This window comes from Carettochelys insculpta, chromosome 1 (genome assembly GCF_033958435.1).
Source record: "Carettochelys insculpta isolate YL-2023 chromosome 1, ASM3395843v1, whole genome shotgun sequence".
NCBI lineage: Eukaryota > Metazoa > Chordata > Testudines > Carettochelyidae > Carettochelys > Carettochelys insculpta.
The window spans coordinates 97,149,078-97,174,968 of NC_134137.1; positions in this window are offsets into that span (position 1 = coordinate 97,149,078).

The window sequence follows — 25,891 nt, forward strand, 5'->3', positions numbered from 1 at the left end:
CAAATTTTCCAGCCCTGTGCTCACACAGTATGAGCATATTTTCTTTTTCACTCTCTGTTATTCTTAGGAAGCTGATGTCTCTTTTGGCAACCTAGAGGAAACTCAGGGTGTTTCCTTAAAGTTTGTCCCCTTAGCATTATTGCATTGCTCCATGGCTATTTAAATTTCCCAGGAATGCCCTGCCACACCATATGGCTGGCAGACTCTCTGTCTCCACCATCCACATAGCTGGTGGGCTCTCTTTGCCCTCTCCCCTCCCACCATGCTGTTGGAGGGCTCCCCATCAAATGCCAACCCACAACCAATGAAAGATTTATGAGGAGCCACTGAGAAAGCTCTTTTCTGTGTTTTACATTTTACAGGGCTGATCCCTAGCCCAGCTTACCATGCAGTTCGCCTCCTCGCGCCGCCATGCTGCTGCTGGGCTGCACAGACACTGCTTCCAGACACTGGCATGTGTAGTGCAGTCTTTACCCACTTTAAACAGCTTTTTCTCTGCACAGGGTTTAGGAGGAGCCATTGAGGAATTTTTCCTGTGCTTTATATTTTAGAGGGCTGACATTCATGCCCCCCAGCCTGCCATGTGGCCAGTGGGCTAGACTCCTCCCCCACACCCTGCAGCTTCTGGGCCATGCATATCCTGCTTCCTGACACCAGCATGTCCAGTGCAGGCTTTTCACGCTTTAAATGGCTTTTTCCAAGTACAAGATTTAGGAGTAGTCACTGAGAATTTTTTTTCCCATACTTTACGTTTTACAGGGCTTTGTTTCCACACCCCTCCCCCTTAGCTGCTAGGATATTACCATGCCCACATTGAAATGGTCTGGAGAACTAATAGCTCCTCTTCTGCAGAGGTTGATTCATTGTCATCCACAAGAAGCCAAAAGTGGCCTTGAAAAACAAAAGTTAAAGTGATTCTCAAATGGAGACCCATTCATTGGATGGGTCAGCGTGTTGTGTCACATTTAAAATTTGTATCTAAATTTTGACCTTGACTATCTTGAACAGGCAGCATGAGGGCTGGAGACAAGATTGTTGTGATATGCAGTAGGAAAAGATCAAAATAAGACGCCATCCTGCCACAGCTTCAACAGGCAGAGAGGGAGAAGCCCAAGCTGCTGTTGACAGAATGTGGACCCAGCAGTGGAAGCAAAGCATTCTCTGATGCAAAGTTCCTGATGACAGCCAAGGAGAAAACCAACATCCTGGAATTGCAGAGGGACACCCACCACAGAACTCACAATTATGTGGCCTCACCCTATTGCCTGAACTCTCCTCAGTGTTGCCTGATCTCCCCTCATCAGGAAGCCTGGCAATGAGTGTGGGGAGAGCAAGGACATTCTCGCGGTCCAGTCCCAGAACCTCTCCACGCTGCGAAAGCCTCACATCCCACCTCACATGATGTCAGGTTTCTCTTCTTTTTCCTACCTCTTATCCCTCACCCTCTTAAATAAAAAGAAAGTTGTAAAAACCACAGTGTCATGTATTGGTTCATATGAGATGGGGTGCAGTTGGAGGTACTTTCCTGAAGGTCAAGCACACATCATTGTGGCAGTTGGGGGTGGGATCGCAATACTTAAATGCAGCAGATTTTTGTGGCTGTCTGCTCAGTCATAAACCTCTTTTTCAAAGCCTGCCTGATTTTCATTGCTTCTATATGTGGAACTTTGATTGCCCTTGTGTCCAGCTGCCCATAAACACTTCCCAGGGCATCTGCCTCTCAGCCCAGTTGGGCATCAGACTTTCCCCATTTGATTTACAAATGTTATGGAAAAAACAGCATGCTGAAACCATGGGTGGAGGGGAAGTTGGCTTCGCTAAAGTCCAAATAGGTGAAAAGGCACCTGAATCTGGATTTTAAACAGCCAAAGGCATATTCCACTGTCTTTCTGCACTTTTTCAGCCTATAGTTGAAGTGTTCTTTGCTGTGGTCTATGTTGCCTGTGTATGATTTCATGAGACAAGGGAGCAGAGGGTAAGTAGAGTCATCCAGTATCACTATGGGCATCTCCACATCGGCAATCAAGATTTTCTGGTCAGGGAAGAAACTCTCATCAGCCGTGTCTACACGTGCACACTACTTTGCAGTAGCGGCACTAACTTTGAAATAGCGCCCGTCACGGCTACACGTGTTGGGCGCTATTTCGACGTTAACATCGACGTTAGGCGGCGAGACGTTGAAGCCGCTAACCCCATGAGGGGTGGGAATAGCGCCCTACTTCAAAGTTGAACGTCGAAGTAGGGCACTTGTAGACAATCCGCGTCCCGCAACATCGAAATAGCGGGGTCCACCATGGTGGCCATCAGCTGAGGGGCTGAGAGACTCTCTCTCTCCAGCCCCTGCAGGGCTCTATGGTCACCGTGTGCAGCAGCCCTTAGCCCAGGGCTTCTGGCTCCTGCTGCTGCAGCTGGGGATCCATGCTGCATGCACAGGGTCTACAACCAGTTGTCGGCTCTGTGGATCTTGTGTTGTTTAGTGCAAGTGTGTCTGGGAGGGGCCCTTTAAGGGAGCGGCTTGCTGTTGAGTCCGCCCTGTGACCCTGTCTGCAGCTGTGCCTGGCACCCTTATTTCGATGTGTGCTACTTTGGCGTGTAGACGTTCCCTCGCAGCGCCTATTTCAATGTGGTGCTGCGCAACGTCGATGTTGAACATCGACGTTGCCAGCCCTGGAGGACGTGTAGACGTTATTCATCGAAATAGCCTATTTCAATGTCTCCACATCGAAATAGGCTACTTCAAAGTAGGCTTCACGTGTAGACGTAGCTATCCTAGAGCTTTCTGTACATACCAGAATTTCTAAAGAAGCGTGTGCCATGCACTTTTCCTGACCATCCCACATAGATGTTGGTGAAAGGACCTTTGTGATCCACCAAGGTCTGCAACAACATAGAGAAGTACCTCTTGTGGTTTATGTACTCTGAGTCCAGGTGGTCCAGGGAGAGGATGGGGATGTGTATTCCATCTATCACCTGTTCCCCATCTGCCCTTCCCTGAAGTTAGGAAACCCCATGACAGCAAAACCATCCACTATGTCCTGCAAATTGCCAGAGTCATGGCCTTCTGCAGAACTGCCTTCATCACGTGGGTCACCATGGTCCCCACTGTAGATCTGTCCACCCCGAACTGATTTACTGCAGACTGGTAGCTGTCAGGCATTGCACACTTCCAAACGCAATTGCCAATTGCTTATGAGCTGAAAAAGCAGGTCTCATTTTGGTATTGCAGTGTTCCAGGGCAGTGGACTGCAGATCACAAAGTTCCATGAAAGTAGCCTTGTGCGTGCAGCCTTTGCTGGTGGTCCCAGACCTCCAAAACTATGTGGTCCCACCAGTGTGTGCTGGTTTCACATCTCCAGGACTGGTGCTCCACTGCATGCAATGCTGACAGGGCAGCCAGCAGCACTGCATTCCTGGTCTCCAGTCCTTAAATATCATCTGAATCATACACATCCACCTCATCCTCCGAATGGCTTTGTCTAATAAAATACTGAACAACACTTTGGGAAATGGCCATAACACAATGTACAATGGCTCTAAGCTGTTCAGGATCCACGCTAGTAATTTGCAGCAGTATGAGCCAGGGGTAGGCTTTGGGAAAATGGCCCCAGAAATGGTGTGAAATTCCTTGGACTGTTTGCTTTCCAATGGAGTTGTAGGTGGGGGAGGGCACTCTGAAATGATGATATCGGTTAACCACAAGCACTTATGGAGCATTTTTCCTATAACACATAGGCACAAAACCCCAGAATGCAAGGGGTTTTAGGTGATGTGGGATAGGCATCCACAATGCATTGATGACACAACTGAGCCTAGCAAAGTTGACACTATGTCAACTTTCTGGACATCTGTGGACAACCATCTTTGACTTTAAAATCTGGTAGTAAAAAGTTAGCTTCAATAAATTTGACTTTATTTTGTAGTGTAGACATAGCCCAAGACAATATAAGAGCGTAAAACTGGCACTGTTGTGCAATCCAGCCTAAGGAGTTAGATACATATAAGGGGTCAGCTTGTGAGTGCTGATTCTGAAATCCTCTCAGATGTGTGTGTTCATCTGCTTCTGGGAGAACCCAGAAATGAGGAACTGAGGTCCAGCAGGATAGCTCTATTTGGAGGGAACCGACAGAAAGGAGTAGAGCATAGGAGAACACAAGTCATATAAGCAGCACATTGATGTAATTATCAAAACACTCCTAGAGGGGCAAAAAAACATCTTAATGGGGCAACCCTAATAAATAAACGTATCCCAAAGTAATAGGCAAGTCTGGTAACACTTTCAATTTGGTCCTAATTATCATTGTGGCATGTAAAAATGGATCATATGGAAATGAAAAAGCTCTTTTTCGGTCAACCAAAATAGCTGTGGTTTTGTTGTTTTTTTAAGAATTTTTTAATTGTTTGCTTATTATAAAATGCTTTATTTAACCTATTTAATATGAAGAGTTCATGTAATCCAAAATAAATTTTAGCTTGTTTGTTTCATTTTTTACATTTTCCCATTTTTTTGTTAAATGAGTTGAACTATATTTAAAAACTAAATGTTTAAAAATGACCTGAATTCACAAACCTGACCTGACCTGAAACAGCAGTTGACCTGAAACAGCATATTTAGGCGAATGAATTATTCATCTGAAAAATTTCCCCAGGGCTCCACTTTTAGGTTCTATTAAAATACAAACAATAAATAATAATTCACCTTTCTCTTACTTTTTTAAACTTCTTTACCCTCACACCCAAGGAATACAAGGAACCGGTCTTTTTTTGCCTGACAGATGAAAAGCAGTTGATCTGGAAGACAAGCTCATCTCAGGGCAAGAAGTAACACAAGCAATTGTCACTCCGCAGTAAGACAGAAAGAGTTAGTGAAGGGCCAACAACTTTATTACATTACCCAGTTAAACCTCTTGTTGTGTGGCTTACCACAGAATGATTAGTATATTTTAATGGTCTGTTTAAAAAAACCTGGGATGGCTAAAGGCATTCTGGGTGAATCTCTGCTGAAAATTCAATGAGTGAAGTCTCAAGAAAGAATTCTTGTTCTGTCATCTGTCCTATGTACCTGAGTTTATTAAAGGACTGATTTCTGTTGCTGTGACCGAGCACATGTACTACTATATCCACGGTTACCCTCACCTTGACTCCAGCTCCTCCCTATTGTATGTTACCTCCATTTGGTCTCCTTCTGCACAGCAGATTCCCCAGAGTCTTCTGATCCTTCATCCAGTTTAGATCAAAATTCTTAACCTGGCCCCTATCATCTTATCATCTGGTAATACCCCAAGAAGGGCAAGAAGGACCCTGCTAGCAAGAAGAAGATTTAATATTTATTTTTAATCTATTGTTACCGGAAATCCATTTCCCCCCAACTCCCATCTCTCATCATTCAACAAAACAAAAAAGCAGTCCTGAAGCACTTTAAAGACTAACAATATAATTTCTTACGTGATGAGCTGTCACAGGATAGACCCTCTTCTTCAGATCTTGAAAATCTTGATTATTTGCTTGTGCCTACTACTGTTCTTGTTGCTGTTGCCATTTTTCTCCATCTTCTCTCTAAATCTTCCTCACTTTTTCCAAGTACTTCTGATTCTCACTGTCCTACTTGGCTTGTTGCTATTCTTTTCCATTGCTTCTGATCTGCCTCTCCTTCTGTTCCTCTCTTTATTCCTTCTGCCCTACCACCTCATGGCTCATGCTGACACTTATTTTCCCCATCACGTAACTACTTTCAAATCTTACAAAATCATCTGCTGTGAAGGGGTTAAGGAGATAAGACTGATGTTCTGCTATGGCTACATCTACACTAGCCCAAAACTCTGAAATGGTCATGCAAATGGCCATTTCGAAGTTTACTAATGAAACACTGAAATACATATTCAGCGCCTCATTAGAATGTCGGCAGCCACGGCACTTCAAAATTGACACGGCTTGCAGCATTGCGGCTTGTCTAGATGGGGGGTCCTTTTCGAAAGGACCCCGGCAACTTCGAAATCCCCTTATTCCTAACAGCAGATAGGAATAAGGGGATTTCGAAGTTGCCAGCGTCCTTTCGAAAAAGACCCCTATCTGGACAAGCCACACGGCTGCGAGCCATGCCAATTTCGAAGTGCCGCAGCTGCCGGCATTCTAATGAGGCGCTGAATATGTATTTTAGCATTTCAGTAGTAAACTTCGAAATGGCCATTTGCATGGCCATTTCGAAGTTTTGAGCTAGTGTAGACACAGCCAATATGTTCTTCCTCCTTTTATGAGCTCAGTATTTCTGTGCAATTATACTTTCCATGCACATTCAGTCTTTAGCCCCCAAAGTACAGCTATCTTTCTGCCTTACCACCCCACACATCTACGAATGATAATATATAAAATAGTCCAAGCTAAGGTTCAGAATGAAATTGAAATGACATAAAAGGAACTCAGCACCAGAGACAGTCCATATGTGTACTGTTGATGCATATATCAAAACATAATAGCGCACACAAGACATACAATCATTCAAATCAGGAGCATTTCCTATTCCACTCACTTATTTAACTACTAGTTGTGAGTGCACGTAACCTAAAAAATCTACACCACAGCTTTCCACCAGAAAGAAATCCCACTGTAATCATCCTGAGATCTGAAGCGACCAACCACATTAATACCTACATTTTCAGAGAAGTTTCAAACAAGATTTATTTTACATTAGTTCAGTGTTTCTTAAATTAAGTTCTGTGGAGCACTGGTGTTCTGTAAACAACTTGCTGGTGTGTCACAAGCATCTGACACTTTTTTGATGCCATACACTGATGGTACAGATTTTGTCTTCTTGAAAACAAATACAATGTTATTTCTCAATTGCTATGATAATTGATTAAATTACTTCATTTCGTTTTTGTTGTATATGTCGCTGTTTGATTTTTTTTGTCCGACAACATTTTCATTGGTATTTCTCATATAAAAATATAATATTGTTTGGTGTTGCATGTTCTCAAAAAGTGTAAGAAGCACTACTTTAGTTAATGTACTTCTCTTTGTTCTGACATAATGTGCACAATCGTTAACTGCATAGCTATTTCAATTTGGTGCTGTAGCTTAGTTGTCTTCCCATTCTGTTGTTACTCTTATTAAACCATGTCCAAACTATACTGCACATTTATCCACAAAGGGACCATACCATATTGTTTGGATTGGAAGACATCCAGCATATTTACTTACTGCAAAATAACTCAGCATTAGTTTAGTAACAGAGAGGTAGCCGTGTTAGTCTATATACTAACAAAACAAAAAAGCAGTCCAGTAGCACTTTAAAGACTAACAAAATAATTTATTAGGTGGTGAGCTTTTGTGCAATAGACCCACTTATTCAGACCATAATCAAACAAGAACTGACTAATATTTAAGACACAGAGAACCAAAAATAGTAATCAAGGTTGACAAATCAGAAAAACCTGTAATCAAGGTGGGCAAACCAGAAAAGCAGACGGGAGGTAGGAGAGGGGGAAGTCAAGATTCAGATAAAACAAATTACGTAAAAGAGTCCATATAATGACCCAGGGAATTGGCATCCCAGTTCAAACCATGTGTTAATGTTTCGAATTTGAATATAAAAGAGAGCTCAGTGCTCTCCCTTTGCAGCTGATTCTTAAAGTTCTGTTTCAGCAAAACGCAGAATTTCAGGTCATTAACAGAGTGGCTCACTCCATTAAAGTGCTGGCTGACAGGCTTGTGATCTAAAAGCTTTTTAATGTCTGCTTTTTGTCCGTTTATTCTTTGTCAAAGAATGCTTACCATTAGTTTGTGAATTTGTGATGACTGCCAGTACAACCAATGGTTAGAGTTTGGACCACAGATCTAGAGATGGAAGTAAGCACGATTACAGCTTGAGCTAACTATCTCTAATTGTGACTGTAACAAACTAATCATGTGTAATTGCAGCTAGAGGGTAGAGAGGAGAAAGATCAATAATCTACTCGCCAATGGGTACACATGAATAATTTTACATAAATTATTTGGCATTATCATATAAAATTATATATTTTACAATTGCAAAATAACATTATAATAAATTTTAAGATGAAAATATTCTTTTACCTACTGTTTAGAAGATAGAGACCCAGACTGCTAGCTGGCATAAGTTCACATAACTCCACACCAGCAGTAGATCTGGTTAAGAGAGAGAGAGAGAGAGCACCAAAAATGCCCATTCACTCTGACACTCTAGCTGGGTCTACACAGGAGCCCTCTTTTGGAAGGCTAAAAATCATATGAAGTAATTGAAATCTAACCTTTCAAAAGTGCGCAACTACACAGCAAAAGTGGATCGAAGGTTTGATCTTTCGAAAGGGAGTGTCCACACGGCTACGCATGCTCTCTCAAAAGAACGGAGCCAGAGAAGCCTCAGATGGGGTCACATGGCTGCCAAGACCTTCTGGGGCCTGCATCCAGCTGTTTCCTTAAAAGACCCCTCCAAAACACCCCCACCCTGCACAAGCCAAGGCCTGCAGAGCTTTCCAAAGCCAAGAAGAGCCTGGCATGAAGCAGCATGGAGGATGAGTACATGCTCCTGGCTTTAAAAGCCAAAATCCTGGACACTGTGCTACAGCTCCTGTGCACAGTCATCACAGTCACCCCCTTCCTCCTCAGGAGACTAAGTGGGTCCCCAGGGATGTGGAACTCCCACCCAGCCTGCATCCTGCCCCTGGATGCCCCAGCACCTGTGGAGCCACTCCAGCAGTTCAGACTGGTGGAAGTGGCTGGTCCTGGGGCAATGGGATGATGCCAGATGGCTGCAGAACATCCACATGAGCAGGGAGATTTTCCAGGAGCTTTGCCAGTGGCTCACCCCTCCACTGAGGCACCAAGACACCGCCATGTGGCCCTCTCTCCTCCTCAAGAAAACTCGACAGAAGAACATTGCATTTATTGTGTGGATAAACTGCATAAGATGGGTCTGGGAAGGGGTGGGAAGCACTGTCAGGTAGGGCCATGGGGAGGTTGGGAGGGGGTGCGGCTGCAGGGCTCAGCTGGAGTGTGGCACGGGGATCAGCAGGAAGTGTAGTGGGGGGTGCAGCACGGTGGGCCATGAAGCAGGCCACATTGGCCACATGCTCCTGTAGGGCCCTGTGTATGCCTCCTAGGAGGGACAGTAGGCAGTCCCAGGCCTTCCTCTGCCAGGCCAAGTCAGCCTCCTCCAGCCAGAGGCATTGGTCTGCCATGTCAACATGGCAGTGGCTGGAAGTGTCCTCCCCTGAACTTCACTGCAGTCTCTGGCTGCAGGCCCATCCTGATAGTGCTGATTGAGGTGCCTGGCCTCTCTCCACTACGTCTGGGAGTGCTCTCCAGGACCATAGAGGTCATAGGACTCTGTCAGCCTTCCAATGGTGCACCTGAAAGGAGAGAAGAATGTCATTACAGTGCCTGATCAGGACCCTTGGGGCCATGCCTCCGGGAACAACCCCCCCAGGGACAAGACCCACCCCCCCCGGGGACAAGACCACCCCCCACCCCCAGAGATGAGACCCACTCGCCAGGGACAACACGCCCTGTGGACAAGACCTGCCCCTCCGGGGAAAACACACCCAGGGAAGAGACAGGCACAGCATCCATGTGGTACTGGGGGCAAGAAGGGACTCCCAGCCCAAGTGGGATTGTCCTCAGTCCAGCCCTGCCTACATCTTGCTGTGCATGTGGCACATGGAGCTGTCCATGGGTCTCGGTTTTGTCTGTCACCAGTTGGTGTCATGGTGTGCCAGGGGCTGCGGCCGGCTGAGATGTGTCTGGGATGAGCTAGACCATTAGGCCTGTGTATGGCCTGCTGGCAGCTGTGTTGACCCCACCCCACTAGCCAGGGTGTGCACCCCGTCATGAACTTACCACAGGGTCCCTCAATGAATGCTGTCAATGCCTGGCTCCTGGTCGCCTGGATGGATTACTGGTAGGGCACATTGATCACAAGTTCCCCCTCCTCACTCAACCCCTCCAGGGTGGTGTTAGGCCCTTGGCTCTGGCTCCCTGGTCCCAGCTCCTCCTGGGCTTCATCCTCGATCTGGTCTGCAGCTGTGTCCAGGATGAAGGGTGGCAGGGACTTATACCAGGGCCCCCGGGATGGAGTGGAGCTCCCGGTAGTAGGGACAGGTGGAGGAACTTGCCTCTGAGTGCCTGGCTTCAACCTAGGCCTGGGCATAGGCCTGCCAGAGCTCTTTAACTTTTCTCCAGACTTGGTCCGGAGTGTCCTGGGTGCTGTGGACATGGGCAAGGCATGAAAAGGCTGTGGCATTGTAGCACTCTACCCTCATTTCCCTCAGCACCTCCTCCTCCTTCCAAAGTCCAAGGAGGTCTCTTAATTTAGATTCTGCCCAGGAAGAAACTCTGTTTTCCTGTTCTTCCTGATGCTCCTGGGAGCCCTGTGCACGGGTTCTGAAGTGGGGACCCTGAGGCTCCCACAGTGGGCGGCTGCTGGCCATTGACTTACAGCTATGTTCTGGGGACAGCTGTGAGGGCATGCTAAGAGAGGCTCGTGACTTTGCTGCTTGCATGATCTCAGCTTCCTGCCATGGGGTTTCTAGGTCCATGCAACTTTAAGAGAGGCTGGATGCAGGGATCATATTGCTCCACTGCTGTGGACCAGGGTGTTTCCATGCTCTAGTTGACCAGCACCATGATGGACTTCTCTTTTGAAAGACTAGACCATGGAGCATCTACATGTACCTTCGTCCAAAAGAGAATTTCAAAAGGCAGAGCTTTTCATAACACAGGATCGGGGTCTGCTTTCAAAGTCTGAGCTACATTCCTCCGATTTCCTTTTGAATGAACACATTGTACATGTAGACACTCCCTGAGTTCTTTTGAAAGAGGGCCTGTATTTTCAAAATTAAGTGCACATGTAGACACAGCTTTTGAGTACAGAAGGTGGAGCCCCACAAGAGACTTAAAATATACCTTGCTTTTATAGGCTTCTGCTTAAAATTTCCCAAGGTCACAAATTCCCTCATCTTGTGAGGCAGCTGCCACCACCCAAGTGAGGAAATCCCTTTCGAAAACCCAGGCAGACATATATGGAACATATCTCTATGAGGTAATCCTGTGCTCTTAACCCTCCATTAGGAGAGATCTTGAAAACAAAGAGGAAGAAGTTAAGCTGCAATACGATAGCTGAACTTTCAATTTTAGGTATGCATATACACAGACCCTTCTGTAGGACACAGGAATCAAATCATTCCTTTATAAAGCTGATTTATTAACAAAAGAGAAAGATAAACTTGATAAAGTGTACTGGATTGCTAGCTGTTACAGAGCAACTAAAAATGTAGATTAAAATACAGAGAATTACTCCCCTGGGATTCAGATTAAAAGTTACAGTGTATGGGTAAGTACATCAGCCAGCTTGAGAAATCCCATGCCATACCCAAAATAAAAAAAAAAAATAACCTGGTTGTTAAACTAAACATTCAGTTTCTACTCACATTATCTGTTATTCCAAGATTCCTTTCAAGTCCAGAATACTTTTCAAATCTTCTAATCCTGGTTCAGATTTAATCCATTTTTGTGTGTTTCCTTTGGACACACATAAGTAAAGTGCGAACTTTACTGAAGAGTAAAGATTGATATGCATGTACAGATACAGATTCATTTTCAAAACATTTAATGTTGTCAGATTTCTAATTAGAAAATTTTAGGCTGAAAAGAGGGTTATTTCTGATCAAAGATATAAAAGAGTGGACGCAATAAATTAATACGGTATTATAATTCTTGAACTATTCACAAATTGCAACCAGACAAATCCTACTCAATAAATTTTTACAAATGAATGGTGCATTGTATTTCCAGGTCATACAATTTATGTGTCCTGCAGTCAAAATACACTAATTTGTTATGGTTGAAAAAGCTCTGTGTGCAACCACATCACCAGCCCTATTACACAAAATATTGCCTTATTATTTTTTTAATGCTTTTGACTTCTTTTTCAAAATACTGTTCAACAGTCAGAGAGCAATAAAAGGATGGGGTACCTTCTCTTGAATGAGAAATTATAGAAGAAACTAAAGAGTTATGACCATCTCCTCAGCTGGTGTACATCAAAGACACTTCATTGCTTGCATTGTTATTGTACAGATTTCAACCACCAGCAAATCTAGCCTTTAGCACTTAGCTGAGAGTGTGTTATTATTTGCAGCAATCAAAGGCACAGTGAACACTTTTCAACTTCAGCTGGTTGTCTTTCCTTGGTTCAAAGGGTCTTTTCAGATGAAAGCAGTATACAAAGGGCTCCACTAAAAGTAAACACAAAATGAGGAGCTCAGTGTGTATCAGGTAATGAGAAAAGAGTTCCTATGAAAAAAAAGAGGTGAAATCTCACTTTCTAAAGGCTAGGATCAAGGATAACCTAAAACTGGTGAAGTAGAGCCTAAGCTGTAAGCTATTTGTCTCTTTGCTGTTTGTGTGTTACTATAATAACTATCCAGGTCCCTTATGGACATTGGCCGCGTCTACACGTGCCGCCTACTTCAAAGTAGCGGCACCAACTTCTAAATAGCACCCGTCATGGCTACATGTGTTGAGTGCTATTTCAAAGTTAACATCGATTTTAGGCGGCGAGATGTCGAAGTCGCTAACCCCATGAGGGGATGGGAATAGCGCCCTAATTCGACGTTCAACGACGAAGTAGGGAACGTGTAGTCGTTGCGCATCCCGCAATGTCGAAATTGTGGGGTCCGCCATGGCGGCCATCAGCTGAGGGGTTGAGATGCTCTCTCCAGCCCCTGAGCTTGATGGTGGCCACGTGCAGCGGCCCCTTAAAACTCCCCGCCCCCTGCCTTCCTGTGCAGGAAGCTGTGAGAGTGTGAAGGCAGCAGCATTGCCATGCGGCTAGCCTGTATGCTCCTCCGCAGCCACAGACAACCTCCCCCAGCTGCGATGGCCGCCCCTCAGCCCCCTAAGCGCCCCCAGGGCACCCCCCCCAAGGGGAGCCAGGGCTCGCAGGCTGGCAGCCAGGCTGGGAAGTGGCAGCGGGGCCCCTCCTGGATGGAGGCCAAGCTTCGGGACCTGCTGGGGCTCAGGACTGACGAGGAGGTGCTCCAGGTAATGGGGAGCAAGAGGTGGAACGTGGATGCGTTAGCTCGGCTGGCTGAGGGCCTGGCCACCCGGGGTCACCCTGCCCACACTCTGGATCATGTCCAGAGTAAAGTGAAGAAGCTGCGGCAGGGTTACACCCGGGCCCGGGATGCGGCCAGCCAATCTGGGGCTGCCCCTGTCACTTGCCCCTTTGACAGGGAGCTCAGGGACATCCTGGGCCCCCGGCACACCACCTCCCCTCCAGCCAAGCTTGATATATCGGCCGACGAGCCCCAGCAGGCCCTGGAGGTGGAGTCCACCCCGGAGGCAAGCCCCGTACCCCCGGGGCCCCCCCAGGAGCCCACCCCCGGGACACCGGAGGAGTCTTCCTCGAGTGATGGGGGGGCTGCACATCATCATGGCCTCAAGGAGCTGCAACCGGGCATCCACCCACTGGGTGTCCCCCGACCATGGGAGTGGACCATCGGGTATGTACCCCCCCGGTGCACACCCCCGGGCTTGAGGGGCGGGGGTAATAGATATGACCAGGGCCCTCCACATGCCCAGATGACCTTGGCCCCAAGGACAGCAGTGGCATGTCCCTCAGAAGAGTGCATCAGCCCCTGCCCCACCCCCCAGCACGACAGTGCCATGCCCCATCCACAGGGCTGGGGGGAGCGGAAACTCTAGGGTGCCCCGGGAGAAGGGGGTGGGACACCCAGCAGCAGCAGCAGCAGCAGCAGCAGCAGCAGCAGCATCTCCCGGGGATGGGGATGGGGAACCAGCAGCAGAGGGGTGGGGGGACAAGGGCCACGGCTCAGGGCCCACACTAACGGCTGTCTCCACTCTTCTTCCCCCACTCCTGTGTTCCGCAGCTGCATCATCAGAAGGATCGGAGAGCGCCGGCGAGGTGTCAGTGGTCCCAGACAGCCCACCAGGGCCATCACTCCAGGCCAGCCCCTCGGCGGAGGACCGACCAGCCCCACGGTGGGGAAGACGGCGGACCCAGCACCACCACCTGAAGGCGACGGACCCCCAGCTGCTGGCCAGCCACCGTCGGCATCTGGAGGTCGCTGAGCAGCGGCTGCGGGTGGAGGAGTGCCGCCTCCAGCTGCAGGAGCGGGCGCTGGCCTGGTGCCAGGAGGCACGGGGGGCCTTCATGCGGACCTTCGACTGTATCGCCAACTACCTGGCTCCCCATGCCGTGCCGGCCGCCACTGCACCCGCCCTGCCTGCTCCACCCACTGCTCCACCCGCCGCGCCACCCGCTGCGCCGTCCACCATCGCACCGCCACCCGCCACCAAGGGCCCTTCCGCTGAGGGGGACCTGGGGCCAGCTGACACCTGCCGGCCATATCTACCAGTCCGCCCGGCCCCCAGCCAGCCCCAGCCAGGGCTGAGGCTGAGGCGTGGGTCGCGGCCGCCCCCCCGCCCAGTGCTGGACATTAGGGGGTGTGGGGCCCAGGACGTGGCCTCCTCCTTCCCCTTTGTATATATTCCCCCCAGTTTTATGTTATTTTGTAAATAGTTTTTATATTAGAAACCTGTTCCTATGCTGATCCTTGGCCCCCCACGTACATTGTTCTCCCCTTCCTTGTCTTCCCCTTTCATCTTATCCTTATTTATAATACATATATATATATATATAAGTTTGATTTTGCCTGTAAATAGTTAGTCTTGATAATAATAATAAGAGTTCTACAGATATTTGATTTGACGAACAAATGTCTGCTTTTATTTACAAGAAAAGTGGGGGTTGTGCTCTTGGGTGCTCTGTGGTGTGGGCGTAGGGGCAGGGAGTGTCCAGGGAGGGGGGAGCCTGCCAGCACATGAAAGTGACTTTCGTCCTCTGAAAGTTCTGTAACCACTCCTCATCATCCCAGACTTGCATGATGATATGATCCCAAGACCAAAAGCAGCATTGAACTATGGCCAGCACATCCATGAATGCCAAACAAAACATAGTGCAGTAGCTACTCTGTATGGAAAGATCAGTTGCCTGACTCCTTCTCATTACTTTGTAGCTTAAGAAATAACTTGACGAACATGCATTAATGTATTAGTGAGACGTATAAACATTTTCTTCAACAGTTTGGGGTTCATTCCTGCAGACTGAGAAGGAAGAGGGTGCAGCACAGAAGCCATTGAAAGATGGCGCCAAATGTGGACAGCAGTACAGTGGTTGCTGGTATGTGAAGCGATGCATCATAGAGCACTGGGACAGGAGCCAGGATGCCCCATAACATTCCCTCTACCTTCCCATAAACCTCAGGTGTGGAAGTGGAAGACGTGGTCTGTGGAATAGCTGCTCACAGTGCATTGCTCCAAGTTCCGTGACTGTGTTCATGCTACTTCGTTGGCAGCTGACAGCGTGGACACACAACAACAGATTCTCTGCAGCACTCTGTTAACATTGTTGTAAGTGATTTAGATCAGGAGTTTGAATACAGTTTGTCTACATCCCATGTGAATGACCAAACTACCAGGCTACCTTTTTTTAAAAAAAGGCAGAAATCTAGCACTTTAAAGACTAGCAAAATGATTTATTTGGTGTTCAGCTTTCGTGGCAACTTGTTATTCTAGAGTAGGATCTCTCAGACTCTCCAGTTAAAGCTATTCAACTTTGCAAAAATAGTCAGTATTAATTAGAGCAGGGACTTAAAAATGACTCTTCTACAACCCAGGGAAGCAACCTAACCAATAAGCTATGGAGAGTCTCCTTCAGCTTAGGTGTCTCCTCAGAAATGCCTGACCTAGTTTGGGTTCATAAAACAGGAGTGGGCTCAAAACTGAACACTCCATAATGGAGACTGACATCGCCCTCTAGGCTGCCATTGAAGTGTGTAAGGACAAATCAGTGGCTATTAGCACCTAAGTGCCTTTGTATAGCTCAGCCCTAACCCGTGTCTTACTCTGGCTATTTTAGAAAGACTTTTGCTCAGATTGCTGGATTCTGAGAATCTCTTCCTTAGGTATCTAACCTTCCTCCTGCCCTATACTATATTGGAAACTTGAGTTCCTAACTCAGGACTGTGAATTCACTTCCTAAGACATAACCGTTGCAACATATAGATCTTCTTTGTAAATCTAACCCTAAGGTCACTTTGAAAAGTAGGGGCTTTTGACAAAGTTACCCTGACATTTTATGTTCATCATATATGAGCTAGTTTGAAAATAAATGAATATGTGATGTTCTATATTTTTCCTGCAACAGCACAGGTAAGGGTATTGTTGTACACCATGCTATTTTTCCTCTTTTCTCTCTCTATACTTTCTTATAAAATTGCTTAATACAGCTTGCAGCTTACAGTGATCTCTGAACTAGAACACCAATATCAGATGGCAGCTGAGCAATATCAGTTTATCATTTAATTTGCTCTCATTGTTTCTGACCTAGTTCTGTCACTGACTTTGAAGACCTTTCACATCGAATGCTTTTTCACAGTGAATCACAGCAGATTGCACAGGGATCCATCCTACTCAGTTTTACTAATGTTGATTTAGGAAGTACTGAAATCACTGACAGAACATGCAAATAAACTGCTCTCACTTATTCTGAAATCTCTTCTTTATGGCTGATTTTTTCATCATATTTTTTTCAGAGAAAAACAATCAATAATAATGCAGGGAGATACACATCTCATAGAGCTAGAAGGGACCTTGGCAGGTCATTATGTGCAGTCTGCTACCCTCTTGGCAGGACCAAGCACAATCCCCTCCTTTTTAATCTAATTGCTCCAGGTCCCTCGATGGCCTCTTCAAGGATAAGAGTTCACGGCCTTGGTTTTAACACACCTACACTCAAACCCCAGAGCTATCCCTTCCACCCAATTGTTAAAGGGACATAATAATAATTGATGATAATCTTTCCTGTAAGACAGGGACTGTCTTCAGAGCTAAAGCAGGAAAATCCCCAGCAAGTTTGCTCTCTAATATGGTTTGAGAGAACCCTCTTCAAGTGCTCAAGCTGAAATGACCATGTAGACAGTCAGAGATCCCCAAACACCCTGACTAATGCTCTGGCTGTCTTTGTTCTTAATAATGGAGGGCACTTGTAAATTAAAAAGAAAGCCTAAATATGATTGGAAGCACAATTAAAACAATGTGAGCATAGAAAAACAAAATGTGGAACTATTTCAAAAAATATTCTCCAATTATACTTTCTAACCTTTTTTTTTTTTTATTTGGAAGAAGGTGAAACAAAGGCATTTGAAAGCAGGTAAATTTTATGTATTGTCTTATCTGACGGATGAATGCTTGACCTTGTTTGAGTGAACTAATTTGTTTAAAACTAGAGTTCTCCCTGAACATTTGCTGATACAGATAATTTTTGAATGTTATGAGATGGCTGGTTAAAGACCAAAACACCACACTCCTGAATGAACATCTTTTGTTTTGCTGTATTTTATAGTGAAATCCCGTGTTTTCCGTCTCTCATAGGTAGGATTCTTGGACCATCTGAATTTTCAAGTGGGGATATCGAGGCCACTTTCACTAGCTATGTCCAATGGCAGTGGAAGAGGGACAAAGAGATGTTATGCTGCAATCCTATGTTATAAGGAATGCAATGTAGAGAGGAAAATACCATATGATTCTCTTCTCCCAGGCAACTGCAGCCACCATTCAAAGGATGGCAGCCAGGACCAAACAAACAAACAAACAAAAATATGCTTACTTTGACTTGTCCAGTGTTTCTGGTACCTGTATGAGAACATGAGGCTAGGAGACAGCTGATTGGTTAGATGAATTCAGAAAGATTGATTGGGATGAGACAAGAGAGAAGAGCTGGGGAGAGGTATTATTGGTTTGAGATACAAAAGCCTTTGGATGGATGGAGGCTGGAAAGAGATTAGAGAGTAACAATGTGAGATAAAGTTCCAAGAGATATTCTGAAGAGGAATATTGAGAACAAAGAGATGTTGTGGAAAAGAAAAAATGGAACACAGAGTGGAAAGGTAAGTGAGGAAAAGAAAAAGCAGAAAGGAACAAGTTTCTTGACTTTCCTCAGTGAAAAAGATAAAAGAAAAATGTCACATCTTCCATCTAGGGAGTGCATGTCAGCATGTTTCTCTGCCCAACTCTTTTGGTCACTATAAATAAATAAATATCTTTTTTTAATCTTAAAAGTTGGTGGGCATGACTTTAAATGTTCTTGAGATAGTGCCCTGAAGCCATGAAAACCCTTCTACTAGTGTCCTGGCCCTCTCTTAAGGGGTAAAAAGTCTGTCTGTAATGTTTTCAGCTGTAGTTTCTTGGGACCATGGGTTCCTCATTCCTCTTTCCTTGTGGTGACTCCAGCAACAGAGCTATGCCTTTCACCCATTGATGGGTGACCTTTTCTGACACAGAGAAACTTAGCATCTCTGTCCTATGTCTTGCTTAATTGTCTTTCAAAAGTTAAATGGACCGCATTCCAGAATACCCTACACCACAGGGATTACAGGGACCAAGGCTTCTCTGGCACCTGCATAACCACTGTAAAAAAACCTATCCTCACCAATCTCCACCATCTTTTGGTGACCACTTGAATCATTGAACCATCATAACTAAATAAATATTTCCAGGACAAAAAGAATGCTTCCTCTATATGTTCACAGGGATCAATAACCTTCCTTCTGAAACAAGGCCCAGAAAACACCCATCACACCAATTGCTGTTGTCAGGTATTTGGGTGAATATATGTATTCTTTGTGTGTTGTTCCAGCTCTGTGCAGACAGTTGGCACAGCAAACATCAGTTGAATTGCCTGATGGCCACAAGATCCATTAATGCATGAAAGAATCTAGTCACATTTATTGTAAACAAATTATGGTAAATGCACCTGGCAGACAGTTCAAGAATATTAAGACATGTAAGCCCATGACCATAGATGTACCTAAGTGAATGACAGTGCATTCCATTTCCCCTTTGGGTAGCCAAAGGGTTAAAGGAAGATATTCCAACATTTATAGAATGAGACCATCTAGAATAAACAGTTCACATAAAACCTTATACAAGAGGTTGGCAACCCTTGTCTCATGACCTATCAGGGTAATCTGCTGGTGGGGTTTGATACAGTTTGTTTACTCTGAGCATCCAAAGGCACAGTTCCCCCATGGCTCTGAGTAGAATGTCATCTTTCCTCTATTGGTCTCGTGAGGATCACTTGCCTCTTTACACGTATTTTCACTTAGTCGTTTGTCCTTGAACATACGTAAGACTGAGACACCACCACCTCTATCTCACAAAAATATCTCCAGCTGGCATTGGGAGTCAGTTTTTGTTGTTTACTTATTTTATCTCTCCTTGATCTCTTTTCTGCCCTATCCTTTTGTGGTGCTGTCATCAATGAGCAGCTTAACTTCTGGACCATTTTATTTCATCTCACAGTCAGTTCAGTAGTGAAAGGTTGCAAGACACAGAGATCTCAGAGAAACACCAGCTATGTCAAGCATATCAGATGTGGCATGAGCCTCATAACATAGATTACAAAGAAAAAAAATCACCTATACTTTAACATATTAAATCAAAACATTAAAATATGATGTACAATGGAGGTACAATAATAAAAAGAACTTTTAAGTCACTGAATAAGAAAAAATGAAATACTTAAGAGAAATGTGTCTTTCCCTGTTTTAGATCTTGTGCCTCAGAATTGGAAAGTCCTCCGTATAAAGACAACTGTACAGAATGGCAGATAATATATAAACCTATGATTTAAAAGAAAATGCTATAGTTAAGACCCTATTCACAGCCCAGGGAAGTCAGGTTGAATGACTGTCATTAGTATCTATAGATGCTGTATTTTTAACTCAGTAGTTAATTTTCCAGTGCTCAGTCAATTCTCTGTCTCATCTCTGAATTTTTTCCAGTTGTCAGTATACTTTCTAATGGGGTGTCCACAAGCAACCAAGCTTCCATGTCTTGCCAAGTGGGAAACAGGGAAAGGTCATTCTAACTGGTTTCTCAGTAACACCCTGTGCAAATAGAATTCAATCAGCCTTGGTCCTTTTTGTGTGTCATGTATGCTTTCAGACTTCTATATACATATTGCTGACAATCACATTTGTTTTGGATATCATTGATCTCCAACATTGCCACCCAGCAAAACTGTTCAACAAGTACTTAACTTTAAGCATGTAAGTAGTCCCATGGGATCATCCAACATTTAAGCACATGACTAAACGTTTGTAAGATCCAAGCCTAAATATTCAGAATTCATTTATCACATCATCATTTGGAGTTGACTACTGCATAGCTGTACTACGCCCATATTTTAACTTCATACTATTGTTTTGCTGAATTTCCCAATCCTCAGCAGAGTTTCAACACATTCCAGCTGTTTAGGCTGAAAATTTCATTCATGTACAGTTTATCTGCTCTTTCTCATAATTCCTGACACTCAAACAAAATTACAGTGCTTCAGTTCAAACAAAAATAATGAAATATTGAGAATACATACTTAAACATTGTGCCAGCTTAAAGTGGCTAAACAAGAATAGTAAAGGATCTCTCTTAATATTAATTTCAGCATAATCTGACTTGCAATAATTATCTTAGAACTGAAAATAATCAGAGGTAGTTTTACAGTTCCTTTCAGAGCTTTTTTCTCCTATCAATTTTTTCTGTTCTCCAATTATTTAAATCTTCCAAATGTAAATTAAATACATTTTATAAGTTGAGCTTGTAAATATAAAAAAATAGAAGACAGCACTTGTAAAACATTATAAGAATCATGTGTACATGACTCTAACTTCTGTTTTGCGTCAGGAGTTAAAAAAAATCAAAGACTTTTAAGGGCATAATGGTGCAGACTGTATTCCTCAAAGAAAGTCAGTGAACAAGTTTGAAATCTGTTTATTTGAAGTAATTCTGGACGTGATTTAGGAATGGAGTAGGATCAGGCAAAATATTAATAGTAATGAATTAATTTACATTTCAAAACGTAAGGACTCATTACTTTGTCAGATCCTGAAACTATGAAGTTCGAGCTTTATGTCAGCACGAACGACCTTCCAGACATGCTTTCAGGTTACAAAGCTGCACAATAGGTAACTTCAAGGAATTAACTACCTATTTTTATTCTGTGTTCTTGTTCTTTTAATCACAGAAGACTACATTAAGTTGTACTAATTTTGTTTGGTAGCACAGTAGGAATAATCTGCCACATACATCTGAAAAGTTTATTAAACAGGGGGGTAAGCCATTTAAAATATTTTAAATTTTATTCCTTGGCCATCATATTGGACTAAAATGAAAATCCAAATAATCATTATTTCTAGTACTGTTCCTCTAGAGCACTTGCTGAGACTCAGTAGCTTGGTAGTGTGTCATATACTCAGGGAAAGCTCAGACAAGAGAGCTGAGCCTTTCCTTGGGATGTGTTATACCACCATCCAGTTGCCCTAGACCTGAAATCAAAGTCTCCTGGGACCCCTATCATGTATACCTGCTTCCGTGGCACTCCACCTACATTGATGGCACTCTAGGCTTACAGTTAACCTCTTTGGAGACAATATGTCAGGAAAGCAAGGAACACAGGCTTAATAAAAGATTTTTTTTTCAACTACAATGACTTTAACTTTACAGTTACAGATGTTTGACAAAAAAGAGCTTTGAGACACAACTTCATGTCTGAACTCTGTGTGTGTGAGTTTCATTCAGCATTGATTAGGCCTCAGTTGGAGTATTGTGTCCAGTTCTGGGCTCCACATTTCAAGAAAGATGTGGAGAAATTGGAGAAGGTCCAGAGAAGAGGAGTAAGAATGATTAATGGTCTTGAGAGAGCTATGTGGGAAGACAGAAAGAACTTGGCTTGTTTAGTTTAGAAAAGAGAAGACTTAGGCTGTGGCCACACTTTGCCAAAACTTTGAAATGGCCACGCTAATCGACAAATCAAAGAATACTAATGAGGTGCTGAATTGAATTTTCAGTGCCTCATTAGCATTTGCATGCTGCCAGCTGTGGTGCCTCAAAAGCACTGCTTTTGAACGTGACTACACAGGGGTCCTTTTCAAAAAGAATCCTGCACATTTTGAAATCAGCTGAGAGGAATAAGGGGATTTCGAAATGTGTGGAGTCCTTTCGAAAAGGAGCCCTCTGTAGTCATGCCACAGCTGGCAGCATACAAATGCTAATAAGACACTGAAAATTCAATTCAGCTCCTCATTAGTATTCTTCGATTTGGTGATTAGCATGGCCATTTCGACGTTTGACCAAGTGTGGCCACAGCCTTAGAGGGAACATGATAGTGGTTTTTAAGTACCTAAAGGATTGTTATAAGGAAGATGGATTAAAATTGTTCTTCTTGGCTTCTGACAATAGGACAAGAAACAATGAGCTTCAACTGCAGCAAAAGAGGTTTACGTTGGATATCAGGAAAAATTTCCTAACCTTTGGGCTACGTCTACACGAGCCCCAAACTTTGAAATGACCATGCAAATGGCCATTTCGAAGTTTACTAATGAAGCGCTGAAATGCATATTCAGAGCTTCATTAGCATGCGGGCTGCAGCGGCACTTTGAAATTGACGCGGCTTGCCGCTGAGCGTCTCGTCCAGACAGGGCTCCTTTTCGAAAGGACCCCACCTCCTTCGAAGTCCCCTTATTCCCATGAGCTCATGGGACGATGTAGCGACATTGAAATAGGCTATTTCAATGAATAACATCTACACGTCCTCCAGGGCTGGTGCCGTCGACGTTCAACGTCGACGTTGGGCAGCACCACATTGAAGTAGGTGCTGCGAGGGAACGTCTACACGCCAAAGTAGCACACGTCGAAATAAGGGTGCCAGGCACAGCTGCAGACAGGGTCACAGGGCGGACTAATGCTTCCGGGGCAACAGCTAGCCGCTCCCTTAAAGGGCCCTTCCCAGACACACTCAGCCTGCACAGCACACAGTCTGCAGAGCCATAGGCACACACATCTCGAGCTACGTAGTCATCGACCCCCAGCAGCAGCAGCAGCAGCAGCAGCAGCAGCAGCAGCAGCAGCAGCCAGAGGTCCACACAGCCACCCCTGTAGGAGCAGTGCTCGCCCTGCTCAATGCCATGCAGGAGGCAGCTGATTACATCCTAGCTACAGAGGAGAAGCTGCCCGCAGGGGAGGAGGAAGCAACCCCCAACCCTGCAGCACCCTGCACCGCCCCCCGCCTCATACGCCGCTGGCTGTGGAGCTACCCCACGAGCACTGACTGGTGGGAGCGGCTGGTGCTCGAAGAGTGGGACGATGACCGCTGGCTCAGGAACTTTCGCATGAGCCGGCAGACATTTCTAGAGCTATGCCAATGGCTCACCCCCGCACTGAGGCACCAGTACACCTTCATGCGGCGTGCCCTCAGTGTGGAGAAACGGGTCGGCATCGCTGTTTGGAAGCTGGCCACTCCAGACAGCTACCGATCCGTGGGCCAGCAGTATGGCGTCGGCAAGGCCACTGTCAGGGCTGTCCTCATGGAGGTAAGAGGACCCACAGGGGGAGGGGGAGGGGGAGGCAGCCCTGGCAGGGGAGGGGAGAGGAGGGGAGGGGAGGGGAGCCCTGGCAGGGGAGGGCCACAAGCACCCTGCACACCCCTCACTGGTGCTCTCCCATGTGCTTCCCCTGCAGGTCGTCCACGCCATCAATGCCCTGCTCCTCCACAGGCTAGTGAGACTTGGGGACCCGGATGCCGCCATCGCGGGCTTTGCCACCCTGGGCTTCCCCAGTTGCTTCGGGGCTCTGGATGGGACTCACATCCCCATCCGTGCCCTGGAGCACAGTGGAGGACACTACCTAAACCGGAAGGGCTACCACTCAGTAGTCCTCCAGGCCTTGGTGGACAGCCGGGGCCGCTTCCTGGACATATATGTGGGCTGGCCTGGCAGCACCCATGACGCCCAGGTATTCCGGAACTCGGGCCTGTGCCGCCGGCTGGAGGCGGGGACCTACATCCCCCAGCGGGAGATCCCTGTGGGGGACACCACCATGCCCTTCTGCGTCATCGCAGATGCGGCATAGCCCCTCCGGCCCTGGCTCATGCACCCTTACACAGGCCACCTGTCAGCCAGCTAGGAGCGCTTCAACATGCGCCTGAACCACACGCGCCAGGTGGTGGAGCGCACATTTGGCCGCCTCAAAAGGCGCTGGAGGTGTCTCCTCACCCATCTTGATGCGGGCCCCACCAACATCGCCCAGATTGTGGGCACGTGCAGCACCCTCCACAACCTTGTCGAGAACAAGGGGGAGGCCTTCTTTCAGGGCTGGGCTGTGGAGGCCGGCAGGGCCGATGTGCAGCCAGCTGCTGCCCCCAGTCTCCAGGTGGACCCCGAAGGGACCCGGGTCCAGGAGGCCCTGCGGGCCCAGTTAGATGAGGCCACAGGGTGAACGCTGGCAGGCCCCCCATTGCACCGCCCCCCATCCTCCACAACACTCCCGGCCCCTATGCCCACACCACAGAGCACCCAAGAGCACCCCCCACCACTTTTCTTGTAAATAAAAACAGACATGTTTTTCGTCAAACCAGAATATATATCTTGAACTCTTCTTCTTATATTATAACTATGTACAGCCAAAATAAATATTATATATATATATATATATACATACACGTATTGCAAGATGAAAGGAAAAAAAGGGGAAGACAAGGAAGGGGATAACTATTTACATGGGGGGGCAGGTATCATCATAACATAACAGAACTGGGGTCTAATACAAACTATTTACAAAACATAGGTGAGGGGGATATATACAAAGGGAGACGGGGGGGCCAAGTCCTAATGTCCAGCGCTGAGGGTGGGCGGCCGCGACCTGTGCCTCGGCCACAGCCCACGCTGGGGCTGGCTGGGGGCCAGGCGGACCAGGAGATAAGGCCGGCGGGTGTCAGCTGGCCCCAGGTCCCCCTCGGCAGATGGGCCCTTGGTGGCGGTCGGCAGTGTGACAGTGGGTGGAGCAGCGGGTGGAGCAGCGGGTGGAGCGGCCGGTGGAGCGGGCAGGGCAGGCAAAGCAGTGGCCTGTGTGGCATGGGGGGCCAGGTAGTCCGCTATATGCTCAAAAGTGTACATAAAGGCCCCCCATGCCTCCTGGTGCCAGGCCAGCGCCCGGTCTTGGAGCCGGAGGCACCGCTCCTCCACCTGCAGATGCTGCTCGGAGACCTCCAGCTGCCGACGAAGGATGGCCAGCAGCTGGGGGTCCGTCGCCATCCGGGGGTGGTGCTGGCTCCGCCGTCGTCCCTGCCCTGGGGCCGGTCGGTGCTCTGCCAAGGGGCTGGCCTGGAGTGATGGCCCCGGTGGGCTGTCTGGGACCACTGACACCTCGCCAGCGCTCTCCGGTCCTTCCGATGGTTCAGCTGCAGAACACAGGGGTGGAAGAAGAGTGGAGACATCCGTTAGTGTGGGCCCCGAGCCGTGGCTCTTGTTCCCCCACCCCTCTGCTGCTGGTTCCCCATCCCCGTCCCTGGGAGATGCTGCTGCTGCTGCTGATGGGTGTCCCACCCCCTCCCCCCGGGGGACCCTAGGTTCCGCTCCCTCTATCCCCAGGGATGGGGCATGGCACTGTCATGCTGGGGGGGCAGGGGCTGATGCACTCTTCTGAGGGACATGCCACTGCTGTCCTTGGGGCCAAGGTCATCTGGGCATATGGAGGGTCCTGGTCATATCTATTACCCCCGCCCCTCAACCCTGGGGGGTGTGCACCAGTGGGGTACATACCTGATGGTCCACTCCCACAGTCGGGGGACACCTGGTGGGCGGACGCCCTGCAGGAGCTCCGTGTTGGCAGCACAATCCGGAGCCCCCCGTCACTGCAGGAGGACTACCCCTCCTCCTCCTCCTCCGGTGCCCCATGGGTGGGCTCCTGGGGGGGCCCTGGGGTGCGGGGCTTGCCTCCGGGGCAGACTCTGCTTCCGGGGCCT